We start from the raw sequence: 6,000 nt of genomic DNA, 5'->3' as shown, positions 1-6,000 counted from the left end.
TGACAGCCTGACCCCCAGCAGCAGTGACGAGCGCCAGCCCCGTGCAGGCAGTGGACTTCAACACTTTCTTTGCTGACGCAGATTGATGACATTTGACTCCATTCGCTTCCAAGCTGGGTCAAGGATACCAGATGCAGCTTGAACTGTCAGCTCCAGCGGTGATGTGGGCTTGAGCTTCTGAGTCCAATCGTCATTGAAAACAAAAAGAACAGCGAGGCACCACAAAAGGAAATCCCATGACAAAAGGGCTCCATAATGAAAAGAGAAAATTATCATTTCTCAAAGCATATGGATGTCGGTCCATGTCAAATTCATTCTTCATCGCTGGAATAATACAATGACTTCTCATTTATATTAAACAACTAAAAGCACGTTAAACCAGATTAAGGGTAGGGAATTTTTTTTTTACATACATTTTGCACTTTTTGCATTGTAATAAGAAACAACTGAGAAAAAAATAGATTAAAAAAAAAAAACTAACAAGAACATTTTGTCTTGTAAATTTAAAACCCAGTCCTCCATCTACATTAAGAGCACTGATCAGTTATCATTTGAGCTGACCAACGCCCAGGAGCTGTGTTAAGTGCTTTACACACATTTTCTTTTTTTTATCTAGTTCTCACAACATTCCCACCCAATATGTGTTATCTTCAGATAAAAGAATTATTTCAAAGGTAATGAAAGTGAAGTACTGAAGAGTTAGGCAATTTGCCCAAGGTCATTAGGAGAGCCACAATTACAACTGTCTGGTTCCAAACCTTGAGTTCTTTTCATGCCCTGTGTGCCTCAATACTGTACTGTGTGGTAATAAAACCAAATGTAATATCCTCCAAGTACTGTTAAATCTAAGAGTATCTCCTAGACGATAATTTTAAAAGATTGTTGTCACTATTGCTCTTACAGCATCAGTATCAGTATATTTATGTGTAGTACAATGAAAAAAAAAACTCTTTGTCACCCAGTTGATTCCAACCCATGAAGACCCCATGTGTTACAGACAATTGCTCCATAGGGTTTTCTTACCTGTAATCTTCACAGAAGCAGATTGCCAGGCCTTTCTTCCACAGCACCACTGTGTGAACCACCAATGTTTAGAAGAGCACAAACCATTTGCACCACCCACGAACCTATATTCATATATGACCCGACCGTTGACCCGTTGCCGTCGAGTCGATTTTGACTCATAGCAACCCTATAGGACAGAGGAGAACTGCCCCATGGAGTTTCCAAGGAGCACCTGGAGGATCTGAACTGCCAACCTTCAGGTTAGCAGCCATAGCACTTAACCACTATGCCACCAGGGTTTCCTATATTCATATATATACGACCAAAAAAAAAAAAAAAAAAAACCAGCTATCATTGAGTCGATTCCAACTCATAGCAACTCTGTAGGACAGAGTAGAACTGCCCCATAGGGTTTCCAAGGAGCACCTGGTGGATTTAACTGCCGACCTTTTGGTTAGCACCTGAACTGTTAACCACTATGCCACCAGGGTTTCCATTATGTACATATATTATAATTAACATCTCATATATATATATACATATATATTTATTGTTATATATATTCTAGATATTTAATTTATATACACATATATGAGATGTTAACTTGAATAGCAGGGTTTTGACTTGAATTATTAATGCAAATATATACAAAGCTACAAGGAATATAACTGAGAAAGAAACTTGGAAATTCACAGCTTTTATATTCATTAAGGGGTATGTTAAATGTGTAGGCAGTCCCAGGCGGTAAGGTGTGTGCCTATTGTCAGTGTTTGAAAGCCACAGCAACTTCCTCTACGAAAGAATACCCCACTGATGAGATGTGTAATGGGTTCTGCTCAGGCTGGGAAGGGTGGGGCTCAGGATGCAGGGATGAAGAGGAAACCTGTACAAACTAGCTAGACCTTATATCAATACAAACCCTCTGCGATGATTTTCAGCACTATAAATATTTTTCTCACCCTGTCCAATCCCCAGCTGGCAGGCCATCGTAAACATTATGTATACTTTAGCTCCCTTCCTTTCCTCTTGTCAAGCCATTTCAAGTAAGTGCGTATTTGTTGTGTCTGTGTTTCTTAATTTTTTTTATTGTAGTGAGAATATACACATCAAAACATTCACCAGTACAACTTCCACATTTACAATTCAATGATATTGATTACATTTTTCATGGTGTGTCACCATTATCACTATCCTTTTCCAAAATATTCCACCACCATTAACATAAGCTCAGTATCACCCAAACACCCCTTCTTTCCTCCTCCCTACGACCTTTGCTGTTGTTGTCGATAGGTGCCCTCGAGTTGGTTCTGACTTATAGCGACCCTATGTACAACATAACAAAAGTGTCCAGTTCTGTGCCATCCTCACAATCATTGCTATGTTTGAGGACATTGTTGCAGCCACTGTGTCAGTCCATCTCGTTGAGGGTCTTCCTCTTTTGTGCTGATCCCCTGCTTTACGAAGCATGATGTCCTACTCCAGAGATCAGCCCCTCCTGGTAACATATCCAGTTTGTGAGACAAAGTCTTACCATTTTTGCTTTTAAGGAGCATTCTGGTTGTACTTCTTCCAAGACAGATTAGTTCGTTCTTCTGGTAGTTGGAGGTATATTCGATATTCTTCTTCAACACCATAATTCAAAGGCATCAGTTCTTTGGTCTTCTTTATTCATTATCCAGCTTTCAAATGCATATGAGGCAATTGAAAATACCATGGCTTGGCAATGAGAAAGCTGGAAACAGAAGGATCAGTAGTTGGAAAATATGGCCTTGGTGATAGAAATGACACCGGAAATTGCCTGATAGAATTTTGCAAGACTAACGACTTTCTATTTTCAACAATGTACATAGCAACTATGCACATGGACCTTGCCAAATGAAATCAACTACATCTGTGAAAAGAAAGAATAGAGAAGCTCAATATTATCTGTCAGAACAACGCCAGGGGCCAGACTGAACAGACTACCAATTGCTATCACACAAGTTCAAGTTGAAGCTGAAGAAAATTAAAACATGTCCACCAGAGCCAAAGTATGACCTCGAGTATATCCCACCTGAATTTAGAAACCACCTCAAACATAGATTTGATGCACTGAACACTAATGACTCAAGACCAGACGATCTGTGGGATGACAGCAAGGACATTATACAGGAAGAAAACAAGAGGTCATTAAAAAGACAGGAAAGAAAATGCCAAAATGGATATTAGATGAGACTTTGAAACTTGCTCTTGAACGCAGAGTAGCTAAAGTGAATGAAGAAATGATGAAGTAAAAGAGCTGGACAGAAGATTTCAAAGGACGGCTCGAGAAGACAAAGAAAAGTAATATAATGAAATGTGCAGACCTAGAGTTAGAAAACCAAAAGAGAAAAACACATTTGGCATTTCTCAAGCTGAAAGCACTGAAGGAAAACTTCAAGCCTTGAGTTAAAGGGAAAATATTGAATGATGCAGGAGGCATGAAAAGGTGTAAGGAATACACAGGGTCACTGTACCACAAAGAATTGGTGGAAGTTCAACCATTTCAGAAGGTAGCATATGATCAGGAATCGCTGGTACTGGAGGAAGAAGTCCAAGCTGTACTGAAGGCATTGGCGAAAAACAAGACTCCAGGAATTGAGGGAATACCAGTTGAGATGTTTCAACAAACAGATGCAACGCTGGAAGCACTAACTCATCTATGCCAATAAATTTAGGAGACAGCTGCCTGGCCAACTGACTGGGAAGAGACCCATATATGTGCCTATTCCAAAGACAGGTGATCCAATGGAATGCAGAAGTTATGGAACAATATCATTATTATCAAATGCAAGTAAAATTTTGCTGAAGATAATTCAAAAACAGTTGCAACAGTACATCGACAAGGAACTGCCAGGAATTCAAGCACTATTTACAAGTGGACTTAGAATGAGGAATATCATTCCTGGTGTCAGATGGATCTTGGCTGAAAGCAGAGAATAGCAGAAAGATACCTGTGTTTATTTGACTATGCAAAGGCATTTGACTATGTGGATCATAACAAATTATAGATAACATTTGAAAGAATGGCAATTTCAAAACACTTAATTGTGCTCGTGCTGCAGAACCTGTACGCAGCATCAGGATTGGAGGAAGACTCATTAACAACCTGCAATATGACACAACCTTGCTTGCTGAAAGTTGAAGAGAACTTGAAGGACTTATTGATGAAGATCAAAGACCACAGCCTTCAGTATTTATGCCTCAACATAAAGAAAACCAAAATTCTCACAACTGGACCAATAAGCAACATCATGATAAACAGAAAAAAGATTGAAGTTGTCAAGGATTTCATTTTACTTGCATCCACAATCAATGTCCATGGAAGCAGCAGTCAAGATATCAAATGACATATTGCATTGGGCAAAAGTGCTGCAAAAATGTTAAAAGGCAAAAATGTCACTTTGAGGACTAAGGTGCACCTGACCCAAGCCATGGTATTCTCAATTGCCTCATATGCATGTGAAAGCTGGACAATGAACAAGGAAGACCGAAGAACTGATGCCTTTTAATTATGGTGTTGGTGAAGAATATTGAATACACCACGGGCTGCCAGAAGAACGAACAAGTCTGTCTTAGAAGTACGGCCAATTCTGCTCCTTAAAAGAAAAAATGGCAAACTGTGTCTCACATACTTTGGACATGTTGTCAGGAGGCATCATTCCCTAGAGAAGGACATAATGATTGGTGAAGTAAAGCATCAGTGAAAAAGAAGACTGTCAATGAAATGGATTGATACAGTGGCTGCAATAACGAGCTCAAACATAGAAATGATTGTGAAGACGGCAAAGGACTGGGCAGTGTTTCGTTCCCTTGTACAGAGTTGCTGCGTCAGAACCGACTGCACAGCACCTAACAGTATAGTGAGATATACTAATACAATGTGTCAAACTTTAGTATGCCTAAATAGTTAATTATCTGGAGAGCTTAAGACATAAATTGCTGGGCCCCATCCACTGAGATTCTGATTTAGTAAATCAGAGTGAAACCTGTGTATTACAGTTTTAACAAGCTCCCAGGTTCTGCCACTGCTGCTGCTCCTAGCATCACACACTTTTGAGTAACAATGCCCCCTTACTACACCTGGTATGTAGCAACCAAAATGCGAGTGTTTAAAAACTCAAGACAACAAGCCCCAAACTACCCACATATCCAAGATTCAGGATAAATGCATTTTCCCTGAAATAATATTGAATCATTTTTCTTTCCTAAATTAAAAAAGGAAAACAATGAGAACACATACTTTTGTGGTTACATGGGGGGGAGGGAGGGAGGGTGGGAGAGGGTTTTTTAGTGATTAGTTAGTAGATAAGAACTGCTTTATGTGAAGGGAAGGACAATACTCAATACATGGAAGGTCAGCTCAACTGGACTGGACCAAAAGCAAAGAAGTTTCCGGGATAAACTGAATGCTTCAAAGGTCAGCGGAGCAAGGGCGGGGGTCTGGGGACCATGGTTTAAGGGGACTTCTAAGTCAATTGGCATAATAAACTCTATTATGAAAACATTCTGCATCCCACTTTGAAATGCGGCATCTGGGGTCTTAAATGCTAACAAGCGGCCCACTAAGATGCATCAATTGGTCTCAACCCACCTGGAGCAAAGGAGAATGAAGAACACCAAGGTCACATGATAACTAAGAGCCCAAGAGACAGAAAGGGCCACATGAACCAGAAACCTACATCATCCTGAGACCAGAAGAACTAGTTGGTGCCCAGCCACAAGCGATGACTGCCCTGACAGGGAGCACAACAGAGAACCCCTGAGGGAGCAGGAGATCAGTGGGATGAAGACCCCACATTCTCACAAAAAGACCATACTTAATGGTCTGACTGAGACTAGAGGAATCCCGGCCGTCATGGTCCCCAAACCTTCTGTTGGCCCAGGACAGGAACCATTCCCGAAGACAACTCATCAGACATGAAAGGGACTGGACAGTGGGTAGGAGAGAGATGCTGATGAAGAGTGAGCTATTTG

This window comes from Loxodonta africana, chromosome 13 (assembly GCF_030014295.1).
Source record: "Loxodonta africana isolate mLoxAfr1 chromosome 13, mLoxAfr1.hap2, whole genome shotgun sequence".
NCBI classification, from domain to species: Eukaryota; Metazoa; Chordata; class Mammalia; order Proboscidea; family Elephantidae; genus Loxodonta; species Loxodonta africana.
The sequence above is the reverse complement of the archived record's forward strand: the minus strand, read 5'-3'. Positions refer to the sequence as shown.